This window comes from Chrysemys picta, chromosome 1 (genome assembly GCF_011386835.1).
Source record: "Chrysemys picta bellii isolate R12L10 chromosome 1, ASM1138683v2, whole genome shotgun sequence".
NCBI classification, from domain to species: Eukaryota; Metazoa; Chordata; order Testudines; family Emydidae; genus Chrysemys; species Chrysemys picta.
This window is the reverse complement of record NC_088791.1, coordinates 162462146-162478928: the sequence shown is the minus strand read 5'-3', so window position 1 is coordinate 162478928 and position 16783 is coordinate 162462146. Positions and strand designations below refer to the sequence as shown.

At 41.7% G+C, this 16783-nt stretch overlaps 1 long non-coding RNA gene across 1 annotated transcript; it reads left to right on the top strand.

Annotated features, from left to right (window-relative positions):
* LOC101953850 (uncharacterized) lies at positions 1–16351 on the top strand. The gene is made up of 3 exons (XR_254944.3): positions 1–221; positions 958–1081; positions 16190–16351. It is a non-coding gene; the product is annotated as an uncharacterized LOC101953850 (long non-coding RNA).
* Positions 16352–16783: the final 432 nt, after the last annotated feature.

Genomic DNA, 16783 nt, shown 5'->3' with positions numbered 1-16783 from the left:
CCCTAGATGTCCCCATTCTTCTTTTTAGGCCGTGTTCCCTGGTTGGACTAAGTCTCCTAAGACATATCCAAGGCCATGTGAATCCCAAGATGCACCATCCCAATTGGACAGCGGGTAGACTGCATTCCACCATGGGAGATGGAGCCCAACCCAGAGCAGAGATGGGGACATTAGAAATCTTAACTACAATATTCAGAGGCAATGTGCCACAACATGGAAAGGTAATTTAATGTTGACCTGACCCAAAATATATCTATTTGAGTCAATTCAACAAACTGAAATATTTTGATTTGGGTCAAACTGAGCTTAAATATTTAGTTTTCACTTTTCCTGACAAAATGTATGTGTATTAAGTGTTTACCACACTATGTACATCTCTCCTGTGTGCTCAAGCCTGCCGTATTACACCAGTGTAAAATGGGGAAAAAATACCACATTTATTTTTTGTCTATAACAGGTGTACCAAGCAGGCATGTGGGTGATGTCTGCAATACTGAAAATCAGCGGCAGGTCAAAGATATTTTTTTAAAGGTCTAGAAAACATGACCTATGAGGGAAGATTGAAAAAATTGGGTTTGTTTAGTCTGGAGAAGAGAAGACTGAGTGGGGACATGATAACAGTTTTCAAGTACATAAAAGATTGTTACAAGGAGGAGGGAGAAAAATTGTTCTCCTTTAACCTTTGAGGATAGGACAAGAACAATGGGTTTAAATTGCAGCAAGGGAGGTTTAGGTTGGACATTAGGAAAAACTTCCTAACTGTCAAGGTGGTTAAGCACTGGAATAAATTGCCTAGGGGAGTTGTGGAATCTCCATCAGTGGAGATTTTTAAGAGCAGATTAAACAAACCCCTGTCAGGGATGGTCTAGGTAATACTTAGGAGACTGAAGTAGCTGGCCTGTTGAAGTTCCTTTCACCCCTATGATTCTATACGGTGAAGCAAGTGTTTTCTTACAGACAGTATAGTGTCTGCATCAATGGCCATCTCAACGCACACAGCAATTTAAGCCACAAATGAATTGGAAGAAAGACCTCATTGAGAACATGGACCCTCAAGTGATCTTAGCTGAAAAGAAAACAGGTAATGCTTCCCATTAATATGTGTTCTGTCTTCAATTAAACAGGATATACAAACAATATGTCTGACCTTGTCTGACATAGCAGCAGAAACTGCAATAGAGGAAAGAATTAATAAAGCCAAGGACAATCTAAGCAGCTTTTTGTTAGACAATACTGATGACAACCAAAAAATCCCTCCTGGACAAAACAGATCTTAAATTGTCACAGAAGATATAATCTCAGATCCTTCTGATATCCCTACAAATGAGAGAACACAGACATGATTGACTTTTGGGCAGAGATTATTTAGATCATGCATAGAAATCCAATGGGAAAACCCAGGCTAACTGACTAAATTCACACTATCCCAGCTAAACAAAGGGATAAATGATACTAGGCAAAACTAGAGATATAAACGGAATGTATATAAATTAATCCAGGATTCTTCTTTTCCCAAGCCTTCAGTTGAGCAAATTAGAAGTTAAAGTACAACATTCTCAGATGCAGGGGTGGGCAAACTATTTGGCCTGAGGGCCACATCAGGGTGCGAAACTGTATGGAGGGCCAGTAGGGAAGGTTGTGCCTCCCCAAACAGCCTAGTCCCCACCTCCCTATATACCCCCTACCACTTCCCGCCCCCTGACTGCCCCCCTTAGAGTCCCCCCCCCTTCTCCTTGTCTCCTGACCACCCCCTCCCAGGACTCCCCATCCCAAACCACTCCTGGGACCCCACGCTTTATCCAACCTCCCCCTGCTCCCTGTCCCCAGACTGTCCTAACCCCTATCTACACCCCCACTCCCAACAGGCGCCCTGGGACTCCCATGCCCTATCCAATCCCCCCCGCTCCTTGTCCCCTGACTGCCCCACCCCGACCCCTATCCACACTCCCACCCCCTATCCAACCCCCCCTGCTCCCTGTCCCCGGACTGCCCCAACCACTATCCACACACACACCCTGACAGGTCCCCTGGGACCCCACCTCCTATCCAACCCCCCCCCCCCTCGGCTACCTGTCCCCGGACTGCCCCGACCCCTATCCACACCCCCGCAACCTGACAGGCCCCCCGGGACTCCCACACCCTATCCAACCCCCCTGTTCCCTGTCCCCTGACAACCATCCCCCAGAACCTCCGCCCCATCCAACTGCCTCCTGCTCCCTGTCCCCTGACTGCCCCCCAGGACCCCCTACCCCTTATCCACCCCCACCCCGCCGCTGCAGCAGGAGCTTGCAGCCCCGCTGCCTGGACGAAGCCAGCTGCGCTGCCCGTGTGGCAGCGTAACTGTGGGGGAGGGGGACAGCAGGGGAGAGGCCGGAGGCTAGCCTCCCCGGCCAGGAGCTCAAGGGCTGGGCAGGATGGTTCCGTGGGCCGTAGTTTGCCCACCTCTGCCATAGATGCAAAGCATGGACTTGCCTTATCTGGAATGCTATATATCTTGATTTATCTTGCACATATGATGACTAATCTATGATTATGGATTAAGTTTTGATTAAGGAACAATTGATATTACATGTTTCCAAAAATCAAGACAATATCTATTGTTCCTTATTGTAAACCAAGGTGCCTAGAAAAGAATTGAATAAATGACCAAAAAAATCTGCTGGAGACCTAACTGTAAAAATAAATTTATTGACTGAGACAAATGTTCAGGTAATCCTAGCACAGAAATGTTAGATGTCTTGGCATTGTTTTCCAATAATTTTATTAAATGAAGCTTTATCTTTAATGGTACCACTAGTAGAGGTGTCTACAGTATTATTGTGTTAAACTGCAAGTGTGTATTCAAACACTCGTTCCTTACTAAACTTTTATGCTGGAAAGTATTTTTAGCTTGAACAAATCAGTCAGATTCTGTTGAATCAAAGCCAAGTTGCCATGTCTCGATGCCCATACAGACAGCATACAGTATGTCAAACTGGGAGGGTGTATCTAGTGAAGTCCCACAGGGGTCAGTCTTGGGTCTGGTACTAGTCAATATTTTCATTAATGACTTAGATAATGGAGTGGAGAGCATGCTTATAAAATTTGCATTTGACATCAAGCTGGGAGGGGTTGTAAGCCCTTGTGAAGACAGGATTAGAATTCAATAGGACCCTGAAAATTAGCTAATTGGTCTGAAATCAATAAGATGAAATTAGTAAAGACTAGTAAAGACACGTGCAACGTGGTACACTTTCAAAGGAAAAATCAAATGCACAACTATGGACTGGGGAATATCTAGCTAGGGGGTCATACTGCTGAAAAGGATCCATACTATGATGGGTCACACATTGAATAAGAGTCAGTCAACAATGTGATATAATTGTGAAAAAGGCTAATTCTGGAATATATTAACAGTAGTCTTGTACATAAGACATGGGAGGTAATTGTCCTGCTGTACTTGGCACCGATGAGGTCTCAGCTGGAGTAGTATATCCAGTTCTGTGTTCCATACTTTAGGAAAGATGTGGAGAAATTGGTGATGAGTCCACAGGACAGCAACAAAAATTTATAAAAGGTTTAGTAAACCTGTCCTACGAGGAAAGAAACTGGGCATGTTCAGTCTTTGAGGTGAGACCTGGGACAAGTCTTCAAAATTCATTATGGGCTGTTATAAAGAGAACTGTGATCACTTGTTGTCTATGTCCACTGAAGGTAGGATAAGAAGTAAGGGGTTTAATCTGCAGTGAGGGAGATTTCGGTTAGATATTGGGGATGGGGGAAACTTTCTACTTATCAGAATAATTAGCACTTGGATAGGCTTCCAAGGGAGGTTGTGGAATCCTTGTCATTGGAGGTTTTTAAGAGCAGGTTAAACAAACACCAACTAGGGATGGTCTAGGTATATTTAGTCCTGCCTCAGCACAGGGGACTGGACTTGAGTTCAAGGTCCCTTCCATCCCTACATTTGATTCTATAACATCTCTGAAAAGTAAATTGCTTTTTTGCATTTATGAAAGAAACATTACTTTGATCACACATTCTAAATTATCTTAAGTTCTTGCTGATCTGAGGAAATTTGACTTTACTAATAGCTGATAGCAATGATTCATTTGTGGGGATGGTATCTTAGTTTCCAAAAGTAATTTCCCATTGAGGCTGCTGTATTTGATCTTTCCTGAACAATGGAAAGTTTCACTGAGGAAAGGAAGATTGGAAGCTAATCTCCTGTGATCTCAACAGGTGTAAAGAATATTTGGCATGTATTTGAGTCCCACTTTGCTTCAGGGACAGGTTTGTAACAGCTTTTGGAAGTACTAATTAGAGTCAGTTGAAACTTGATTTATGCTGGCCTTAAAATGACTGGTGAAACTTGATCTATACTACCAGGTGGAAATTTTGCTGATGAAGGAAGTTTGGTGTTTCATGGTTGTACACGTGAAGATCAAAAGAAACGATTGATCAAATTGTTCCATATTAGCAAATTCTTAGCTGTTTCCATAAAGCTTTCAAGCATTCCAGACACACACACCTCACTTAGGTATATTGTGAAATGGAGTGGCTGATGTTTAGCAATGGGGGGAGGGGAAATGCTGCATGAGCCCTGCACAAACATTCAGACACCTTTAAGCAGAAGTGCAGTTAGATAGCACCAACTTTACATGCATGTCAGCGGAAGACTCGCCATGAACTGTCTCTGGTATTACCCCACTGTTCATGCAAGTTTTCACCTTGAGAACAGCCTCATTGCCGTTGATGTTGTTTTGAGGTGCCACTTGGGACAAAATTGTGTAATGATGAATGGCGGGAATAGCGATAATCCTTGTTTATTCTGCATTATTAGCACCATTAACAATTCTGGTGATACTTGATCTCCACAGAAATACTGTAGGACTTGATATTCCCATAAATGACATAAATGGTTAGGCACTCAGAAAAATACAAGGGACTTGTATAGTTTTCACAATACTACAAAGACTAAAAATTGTCCAGTGGATGCTATTTTGCTAGAAGATGCACTTTTAGCTATGAATGACATGAACAGTGAAGGTGAAGAGTGCTTAATTCACATATCTTCCTGTTACCCCCTCATTTGTTAGGCATTACAGAATCCTGGCTATAGAAAAGGGAAGAATCTCTGTAAATACTAACACTTTTTCAAATCAGATCTGCACAAGCTTTGATATTTCTACTTCTGAGCTTAAAGTTTCCAGCTATTTCATGTAAAGACACTGATTGGTAGAATGTCAGAAGGGCAGCAGTAAACACTGAAAATATGGACTCATTTCTTCATGGCCTTATATTTACAAGGTTACTTTTGTGTGTTTCTAGTTTGGATCACGTACACTTAGTGTGTACATCAGGTAACATTTCCAAAGGTCTATATTTTCAACACTTAAGCCTGAATCCTAACAAGCAAATTGGAATACAAGTAGTAAAATATATTCATGAGTCTTGGGCACCTGTGTACAGGCAATAATGAATGAGAAGTCACTGACAAACTTTCAAACCTACTGGCCAGGTTATATTCCCAAGGTTATCTTTATAACGGGGAGAGGAATAAGATTAATCTTGATTTGTAAATCTTCAGAATCTAACGGGAAGGTATTTTACCAAAATGTTGTTGCAAATTAGCAAACGCTTGCTATAGTAGCTATTCTTTTTATAGAAAGAATCCAAAACAGAAAACACATTTTCTTATTCATCTGAATTGTTCCTTACTTGAGTAATAAAAGATAAAATCCTAAAGGCTCATCACATTCTACACACTATTCAAACTAATCCTCCCTACAATCCTTGGAACAAATCCACCTGAGGAAAATGACAGAAACCTTTTTTTTTTCTTAATCTATTTCATTTTCACTGGTCAAAGTAGAAGTCTAGACATATGTAGTCAGAGTAATAGCTTGCTAAAGCAATTGGTGGCCTGGCCATGTATACTTGTCTTTTTGTAATGGACAATAACATGCATTATTGGCAAATGTTAATATGTTCATTAATATTTTGGTCTAGTATTCAGATACATTGTATCTGACCTTTTATGTTGGAATAGTAAAAACCAAATTTCATGCTATTTTCCAGATTGCTCAACCTGAATTAATGCATGACCACTCTAATTAATAGTATTCCATAATGTTTGGCACCAAAGGTTAATATCCTGAGAACTTAGCATGTTTTGTCCAGAGTAGTTATGTGATGTTTGGATAATGTACCATGCTTTTATTCTGTTATTTAATATATAGACATAAATCTGAGCAAATCTGTTTTTGTCAATGCTCTATTTATAAGAGGTTTAGTATGACAAATTATTTCACCTTTATTTCTGATGATAACTATAAGGTTTTATTTTCTCTTCATGTGTGAATTCTATTGAGTTGAAAAGATGCCTGTCACAGAAAAGACAATGAAAGATAGGAGGTTCACTTTTTCCCTTGGGCTGTGCATACTGGCTGAAATAAACTATGAGTTCTGCCAGGGAAAAATAAGCATCTCTGTTCCAAATAAAGATTTGTGAACTTATTGTCGTAATAATAAAGCCACAATACTGCCTTGTGATCCAAACCCCCTGTTTCCTTAAATACTTGCAAAAAGAAATTTTTAAATTTGATTTCTTTTTGAGTCCATTTTTTCTATATGTTAATGCAACATTAACATAATTCATCTAGGCATTCAGGCAAAACTCTGAGGAGGCCAAACTCTGCCACCTTCTACCTATATTATCTATGATGACAAAGACTAGCAAACAAAATTATATGTTTAGCACAGGGGTTCTCAAACTTTTTTTCCTGGGCCCCCCTTTGAAAATATTTCAGGCTGTGATGATCCCTCCCCAAAAGTGACGAACCCCCTCCCCCATACCATGCCACCCTTACTTCTGTGCTGTTCCTGGCGGCGGCGCTGCCTTCTGAGCAGGACGCCTGGCCAGCAGCTGCTGCTCTCCCTGCTCTGAAGGGAGCACAGAAATAAGGGTGGCAATACCATGACACCACTACAATAGTCTAGTGACCCCCTTCTGGGTCGGGACCTCCAGTTTTAGAAACACTGGTTTAACGACAATTAAGTCTGTGGCTATAACACTCATAGTAATGCCTTACAACATTGCACAAGGCTGTCATTTCCATCTCCATCAAACCACCCTTTACACTTGGAGCACAATTTGAATTGTTTTAATCTGTTTCAGTTTTTGCTGTTTGTAACATTTGGGGGGTGCAGTTCAGACTAGTGAGGGGTACTGTCACCACCTGCCCTGTAACTATGGGTGCTTTAAATGCTTTTCTGCTATGGCTCACAGTCTGGACACCAACAGCCAGCAGACAAGCATGCAATTCCCTGGTCTCCTCCAGTCTTGGGGATTACTTGCAGGGTGACTCCCAATATAACCCTAGTCCTGAACCTCCCCCATCTGCCCTGAAGTGTCTGGTCCGCTCCTAGAACTCTCAGAATTAGTGAGGTTGTTGCTCCTTTAAAGAAACAAAACCATAACTTATTACTTTAACCGGAGTTAATCACTTCAGTTACAGCAGTGGATGGGTTTAGATTAAAAGTAAAACAAGCTGATTAACAAAGAGGTTTTAAATGAGTTCAAGCACAAGGGGTAAAGACAAAATTGTTACAAGCAAATAAAAAGCAAAGTGTTTTCTAGTGGCTAAGACTTAACAAACTACAGCCTTAGTTCAAGGTAGATTTCTCACCAATCTTCCTGTCAGCCATGGCTGACTTTCCTTCAGTCAGGACCTTCCTCGTAAGTATAAGGTGTTGGTTTCCCTCTTCTTCTTAGGTGAAAGACCTCTACCTAAGCAGGTTTCTCACCTATATTCAGTTCCCAGACACTTCAACTCCCTTGGTTGAAGGGCCCATCTTCCTTAGTTTGCAAGAGTTCTGGCTTCTTGTCTCTGTCCAGTGATGGATGCCAAGATGGCTTTTTTCTCTCTTCCTAGCTTCCAAACTCACTGTTTTATCCCCCAGACTCAGGATGCTATTCTTTGCTTCCTGTGGACTTCCTATCCCTCTGCTGATTTGTACATAAATGGGGCTCCCATTGGATTTGGTCACACTTTGCTTAATTTCACTGGGAACAGGTAGAGAGCTTCTTTCCCTCCTCTCTGGGAGAGAACTTGTTTCTCGCTATGTTTGGTCCCAGATTTTAAAGCATTGTATCATTAAGTATCCCTATTTCCTTAGTATCGATACATACATTTCACAATGACATCAATCACCAGCCTGGCATTAGCTTTGAGAAGAGACCTTCCTTGATACTCTTCTAATACAACAATAATGTATAAAATCAATCAATTCAATGACCGTCTCTTATAGGGGCCTGAACCTCAAATGATACCTTCCCCCACCCTCTAGGTTGACAGCTTTATCTTTTATATAAATGTTCTTTCATTGTCTGCCTGATGACAAATACACATTCCTTTGTACATACTCTGTACATACATCATACAAGAATATTAATGATCAGTGAGTTATTAGTTTTCCAGTGATATGCTATATGCAACCTTCTGGGTATCTGTCATAACAACCGTGTGTTAGATGTGGTGAATATGTCAGGCTGAGAAGAGTTTCTGACAGAGTAGTGAACTACCAGTGGACCGTTGTCCCATCATTTCAATGAAATGTTTAGAAAATAAAGATTTAAAGCTCTTGTTAATTTGAAAATGACTTAACTAAGGAGTTATGAGCAGCAACTCCCTAACAATTCATGGTACAACTTTAAATACACACACATCTTTAAGACTGGTAAAGATACATATGAGCGTCTGAGAACTATCTAGTTATCAGATTTGAACAGTATGGGGACTGGAAAGATAATTCACCCCCTTAATAATAAAGCATTACACAGTTGGCCAGGTACATTATGCTGACTCTTGCTATTTTTAGCAAACACTGGGTATTGATTAGTGCTGTTGTTGGGATACTAGACTAATGACGTGCTACAGTCAGACGGTCAAATGAATAGAGGTTCATATAAGTTGAGTAGATATGTTTCTAGAAAATGGGCCAACCTTACTAGAAGCTGCTCAATGTCTAAACAAACATTTTTTTTAGCTATTGCAATCTGAACACAAGGAATGAGTTAAGTCACATTTCAGCAGACCTCTTAAACACATACTTAAGTCTATATCTACATAGCAAAATATTTGATTTCACTGGGAGTTAGGTGCTTTAAAAATCTGGCCCTAAGCATCTGGTTCTGTGCTTTGCTGAATCCTGGCCTTAACACACTGAAGTAGTGCAGTAACTCCTCACTTAAAGTCATCCTGGTTAACATTGTTTCGCTATTAGGTTGCTGATCTATTAGAGAACAAACCTGTTTAAAGTCACGCAACGTTCCATTATAAGGTTGTTTGGCTCGCCCTGCTCCATCTGCCTGGCACGTGCCCCATTCCGCCCGCCCGGCATTCCAGCTGGGCAGTGGGGTCAGCTCGCGGTGGCTTATCCCACTCCGCCCACGCGGCATTCCAGCCAGGGAGTGGGCAAGCTCCCGACCCTGCTCCCCGGCAGAAGCGCTGGATGGGCAGAGTGGGGCAAGCCCCCGTGTCCTAACCCCACTATGCCCTGCCTCAACCAAGCTTCACAATCATCATTGGTGAGTACAGTATTAAATAGTTTGTTTAAAATGATTTAAAACTTATACTGTATAGTATATAATGTCTTTTGTCTAGCAAAAAAAAATTTCCCTGGAACCTAACCCGCCCCCTCCCATTTACATTAATTCTTATGGAAAAATTGGAGTCACTTAACATCGATTTGCTTAAAGTAGCATTTTTCAGGAACATAACTACAACATTAAGCAAGGAGTTACTGTACTTGAGAATACTAAACAGATCTTAAGGAAGGATTCAAGAGAAGAGCAGAAGGCAAGATAAAGGGTTAGAATGAAAAAAAAAGTTATAGCTGACTAGTTTACCTCATTCAAAATAATTACAAAAATATGTCTTTAACTTACTCTTCCTTTTTCTTTTCTAGGTCTGTGAATTGATCCTCTGAATGCTAAATTTTATTTCATGCCTGGTCTAGGCAAAGAACGTCAGTAGCTAATGATGCTAGGATGGTGTATTACTTGATGCGGGGAAAAATGCAAGGCAATGTTTATTTAGCTTTGATTGGTTTTGTAGAATTTTAAATATTTTTAATGGTCAGGATGTTGAAAATAAGTATTGAAAAATGACTTTAGAATACAAATCCTGTTTACTGTGTACTGCATGGTACATGCTGTATTTTGGTTAAAAACAGTCTAGGGTTTTTTTTTTCCTTTCCATCAGAGGAGTTCTTTGGTCCCAAAAGTACAGAGAAGCCCCTTCACTATGCAGTATCTTAGGGCTTGTCTATACTTACGCGCTGGTTCGGCGGCAGGCAATCGAACTTCTGGGTTCGATTTATCGCGTCTTGTCTGGACGCGATAAATCGAACCCAGAAGTGCTCCCCGTCGACTCCGGTAATCCTGCTAGGCGCGAGGAGTACGCGGAGTCAACGGGGGAGCCTGCCTGCCGCATCTGGACCACGGTAAGTTCGAACTAAGGTACGTCGACTTCAGCTACGTTATTCATGTAGCTGTAGTTGCGTACCTTAGTTCGAATTGGGGGGTTAGTGTAGACCAGGCCTTAGTCTTCCTCATTAAAAACAATTCATTTAGCTATGAAGGAGACTTTCATTGCTCAACATAACTGTGGAGTTCATTGTATATGCGAAGGTTCCAGGAAGACTGAAATGCAAGGCAGTCCCTAAAGTCATAGTTGTTAATTATTTACAAAGCGGAGTGTTTTTAAATGGGATTGATGTAACCTTGCTCCTGCCCATTTCCCCTGCTTTTAGCTGCTTCTTTCTTTCCAACCTCTACAAATAACAGGGATCCCACTCTTTTACAGACCTCTTACGTCTGCTGCCAGCCCTAGCTGGCACTTGAACTCTTGTTATCTTCAGTTGCTAGAAACTGTGGAACAGTGATGGATATGCATTTTCTTTATGTATTTAAACTTCCTGTCCTTTCTTGAGGGTTTGTGTGAAAAGAACAATCAACCATTTCCCTTGAACTAAGTTAGCATTGCAAGACTAAGAGGAATACAAAGTAAAATCGTACTTTGTCGCTTAAGCTCCGATGCATAACTCAGTACATAGAAAGCACATTTGTAGAGTAAGAGGACACATTTTTACATTGCCTCTTGTGAAATGTACAGTCACACTTCGAAGTGTCTCACTCACTTGATTTGCAGAGAGCGCTGTGTTTTGGAGGCTTTGTCAAAAATGCGTGTGTAAAATGTACCTACCTCTTCTATAGATCTCAAAGCACTTTACAAAGACCAGTATCATTACCCCCGTAATGGGGTGCTCTACTCACAGCTGGATGGCACCTCCTCCTGTCTCTGTCTCTCTCTCTCTCTGCAGCCCCACTCTCGCTCCAGGTGTCATTGCTGCCTCTTTGTAACTTTGTAACTCTCTGGCCAGGTCACTATGTGTGTTTCCCCTTTCCAGGGTATCAAAGGCTTTCCTGAATGGCAGCCTCAGGTAGTCATTCCTTCAGTGATTGTCAGGGGAAACTCAGGCCCACCTTCTACTCCAGGTTCAAGGTCAGAGACCCATTAATAAGCAGCCAAACTCTGATCATTCCTGGACCTTATTGACTTTCCCTGAACCCTCTCCTACCTTTCTGGCTTCCAATGCTTTGGATTTGCTAGCCCAAACGCCCTCCTTCCAAGAAGGAACTATAGGCTAGTTGTCTCTATAGCCCCAACACATCTCCCAGGGAGTGACTGCAGACTATTTCCCTGCAGCCCTCTATCTGAGTGAATTCCCCATGTTCTAGTTTAATGGATTGTATACTCTCCTTTTACTCTGTGTTTCATGAAATACAACTTTATTCTTTCCATGACTCAGTATACTAGTATACTGTGAAGGAGATTATAACCCTTTTTTGGGGGGGTGGGGGGACTATAAAAGCAGGTCAAACACATATTTCATCTTAACATTTACGTTTCAAGTGCAAAGAGTATGTAAAGCAGCTCTGAGAGGAAATCTGTTTTTATGAGACACGTTATATGGATTTATAAGTGAAAGCATATTACTATTCAAGAACAAATGTGAGGAAATAACTGGAGAAGTTACATTGTATGTATCCAGTGTAAGTCATGCAAGAAACACCCTTAACTTGTATGAATTTTGACCCTCCAAGGCTTGTTAAAATATCTCTCCCCTCGTAAGCATGCTTCAGCCTCATGTACTTCCAAATATTTCAGCCAGTTCTTGTCCAGATCAGGAAGCAAGCAGACCCTAAAACTCTAACATAGGAAACACAAAATTAGTTCTTCATAAACATGGATATAAAGGAATACTGTGAAAAAATTCTTCTCCTTAGCCTCTGAGGATAGGACAAGGCAGCAATGGGCTTAAATTGCAGCAAGGGAGGTTCAGGTTGGACATTAGGAAAAACTTCCTAACTGGCAGGATAGTTAAGCACTGGAACAAATTACTTAAGATGGTTGTGGAATTTCCATCTGTCACTTTGCCTCAGTGGGTCACAGCTGAGGATGCCAGGTTCAGGACAAACTGCTGAGAAACAGGGTAGACTCACCCGAAACTGGTGTTATTCTTCCATAAGATGTACTGAGCCAATAACAAAACTAAACTTCTGCTTCAGCACACTGGTTAACAAGAAGTCAGAAATGCAGTCTCCTTATTTCACCACCTTGACTTTATGACTTTAAAACCAATTTAATCAAACAAAGGGTTCTTTTAATCCCAAGAAATCAGCCACATAGCCAGGTCAATATAAAACTCAGATATTACTCAATAATCAGGCTGTTGCCAATCCTGTAGTATCTAATATCTAAAAATTTATTTATAAGAGAAAAGAAAGAGGAGAGAGTTATATAATGGTCAAGGAAAACAAATACATACACTCATTGCAAAGATCTTGGGTCAGGTCTATAGCACCAATGGATTAATGCTGGCTTGTAAAGTCTCTGGTAACTTCCAAAAGATTGGAAGGTCCTCTGTCCATTGGTTGGAATGCTCCTTTTAGTTTAAGTCCATAGTCCAGAGATCAGAAAAGGAACGAGGCAAAATGGAGATGCTTCCAGGTTTTTTTATACCTTCTCCCATGTAGAGGGGATGCTCTCAGTTTTAGTTTGTGGAAAATTACAGGCACAAGAAGGAGTCCAGGGTCATATGAGCAAGTCACAGGCCCTTCCATGCTTCAACTCATAGAAGCAGTCATTACCCATATTCTAGCTAAAAGGTCCACAGGAAGCTGGGAGGAGATATACTTCTTCTATGGGCCATTGTATTCATTAATGAGCCATCAATCTGAATGGTCCATTCACAATGTGCTTAGTTTACATCCAGTCTAGCATCTGGTGGGAATTTCCCCAGGAGCAACATTTGAAATACTAGTACCTAGTCAATAGTCATAACTTCAGATACAAAAATGATATACGCATACAAATAGGATAATCATATTAAACAAATCATAACTTTACATTGACATACTTCATATAAGATTTGTTGCAATTACATAACAGTGGTAGCAACAATGATATATGTGATATTTTAATAATACAACATTACACCATCACTGGAGGTTTTTAAGAACAGGTTAGACAAACAATGGTCAGGAATGGTTCAGTTATTACGTACTCCTGCCTTCAGTGCAGGGGCCTGGATTAGATGACCTGTTGCAGTCCCTTGCAGTCCTACACATCTATGATTCCTCGCACTTCCCAGCCTAATGGATCTTCTTAGGATTGTTTCCTTTTATGACATCCACAAGGAGGAGCGCAACTGAGGCAAAGCTGGGGATAAACCTCTGGCAATATCCCGCCAAGCCAAGAAAATGCCTATGATTTGAGAACAAGGAATTGAGTTTCTATAAACAGGACCCAGAACATTGTTGTACCCTTTAGCCCCAAACTCATAGGCATGGGAAGAAGATGTGTGGGGGGTGCTGCAGCACCCCCAGGTTTTATGCAGGGCTGCTGGCCCCACGCCTGGGGCTCCACTCCCTGGCTCAGGTCCCGGGGCCTGGCTCCGCACCTGGGGCCCTGCTCCTGGCCGTCCACCCCGCTGGCCCTGCGCCCGGGGCTCGGGTCCTGGCCACTGGCCCTGCTACCCAGCCGCTGGCCCCGCGTGCCACACTCTGCTCCCCAACCCTGTACCTGGGGCTCGGGTCCGGGCCACTGGCCCCATTCCCCAGCCACTGTACCTGGGGCCCACGCCCAGTGCCCTACTCTCGGACCTGGGCTCTGCTCAGCACAGTACTTCAGCATGGGGTTAAGTCTATTCATATTCAGCAAGGCACGTGCTTAGAGCTAAGCATATGCTTAAGTGTTTCATTTAAAGGGATAGTATTAAAACATGTGAGTATATTTAGGTGCTTTGCTAAATTGAGGTCCTACCCCTGCAAAGAAACAAAAGCATAATTGAAATAAACAAGGATTTGGTTAAATTGAAGAGGTTATCTCAACACTGTAATTGTTGTGGGAAAACTTAATTAATTTTCACCCTGTCTGGACTTGCATCTATGCAAATTGCTGGGAGGGAGAAAACCCTTCCTCCACAATGATCTCATCAGGGCAAAAAAGCTGTTGCTGGGAGAAGTCAGACTTGGCTATAGTCTTTAATGGAAATATAATCAGCAATACATCTTTATGAAATGTGCACTGCCATCACATAATACCCACTTAGAGGTGAGGAGAGGGCTAGAGGCAGTAGTCGGAAAGCATTAACATCCCCAGGTGGACATAATAGGATGATAAATGCTCACTGGGAAAGGATTCATTTCAGTTTTCAAATGGTTTGGAAAGTAAAACAGAAAGTTAGTCATTTTATATCAATTTAGACAGCTCAATACTCTAATTCAGTAATGAAAGACCTTACTGCCATCCATCCCGACTGTATTTGCAATGCTTTAGTTAGGCAGTGTTAAGATTTCCATTAACACAGTTCCACGATAGGGGAGAAAAAGAATCCTCCTGGAATAAAACTTGATTTACATGGTAACATCGAGGGGAAATTTCTTTGTATGATCTGGTATCAATTGGTTGAGTTTCTTCACTGGAGCAGAATTATAATGTCTGGTGAAGGGTGAACATTTAGATGCTCATTCAGAGATCAGCAGAACTAATCCAGTTGTTAATTGGAAAGAACAGGCTGCCTTGTGAGTTTTCTGACAGTGCTTTTGCGGGGAGCTGGATCTGGAATACTAGAAACAGCTTTTCTCATGGTGTGTTATGTTGTATTAGGGAGAAAAAATTGGTTTGGCCATTTGGTTTGTATTTTCACTACGTTTCTGATCGATTTGTATTTTAACAAATAGCATGCATCAGTCCTAAAAAACATCTCTTTGTAGTAGTTCCTGATGCTTTTGTGCACACTTGAGCTGCCTCCTAGCTACTCTTTCATCTTTGTAGGATGCCAGTCACTGCAGTATCTGTGAACAAATAGTTAGACTTCAGTTAGAATTGCACGTTCTCAGTACTCCACAGGATCAAGCTCCTGGAACAAAGAGCACAGAATTTGCCATTGGGAACAATGTCTTTGGTTCATTTGTTTGTTTTAAACACTCCTTGATTTTTTTTAAAAGCATTGTGCCTATTTTTAAAAAAAGGATTTGGGATTCAAACTAAGTCAGTAGCAGACAGTATGGTCCATTAGATAATGCTCAGATCGGTAGTTAGGAGACTGTAGTTCTGTTCCCAGCTCTACTACTAACTTAAAGCAAATCACTTAACTTTTCTGCCTGAGTTTCCCTATCTGTGAAATGGGCATAACAAAGCTTAGCCACCTTTAAAATGTACCTTGAGTTCAAATGATAAAAGTTCTGGGTATTATCTGATTGTTTCCCAAAAAGGGTACATTGGAATTCATTCCAGTCACTATGAGCTGTCCTGTCAAATAATCGGCCTCTGAAACCTGATATCACTGCAAAACTTGATGCTTTCTGGTAGGACGACGTTTACTGGACATATTTGATTAATGGATCCGAATGAACCGTGATAGCATAGCATCCCAATTGAACGATATATATATACACCACTTGGGGATTTTTAATTGAAAAGAACAAAGGTCTTGTGGTCACAGCACTAGACTGGTTTCAGTGTCATGCTCTGTCACAAACTTCCTATATTACTTTGTGCAACTTATTTAATCACTTATCTAAATAATGGCAATAATACTTCCTTTCTCCCACCCTTCTCTGTTTTTGTCTATTTAGATCGGGGTGGCCATCCTGTGGCTCCGGAGCTGCATGTGGCTCTTCAGAAGTTAATATGCGTCTCCTTGTATAGACACCGACTCCAGGGCTGGAGCTACAGGTGCCAACTTTCCCATGTGCCGGGGGGTGCTCACTGCTCAATCCCTGGCTCTTCCTCATGCCCTATCCCCACTCCACCCCTTGGGAGGTGTGGGGAAGGAGGGGGAGGCGCTGATCATTGGGGCTGCCAGTGGGTGGGAGGGGCTGGAAGCGGGGGAGCAGATGGGGGGTTGCTGACGTATTACTATGGCTCTTTAGAAATGTACACTGGTAAATTCTGGCTCCTTCTCAGGCTGAGGTTGGCCACCCCGATTTAGATTATAGGCTCTTCAGGACAATGACTCTCTTACTATGTATTTATACAGTGCCTGGCACAATTGTATTCTCATTTCAGTTGGGACCTCTAATGTGCTACTCTAATAAAAATACGGACAATTAACTCATTCACATTTCTGCCATTGCTGCCAGTTAGCAAATAGAGGACCAATGTAAACTACAAATAGTTACAAGGAGATGGCTTTCATTCCGATCTGCTTGTAGCACATCACTGTCGCA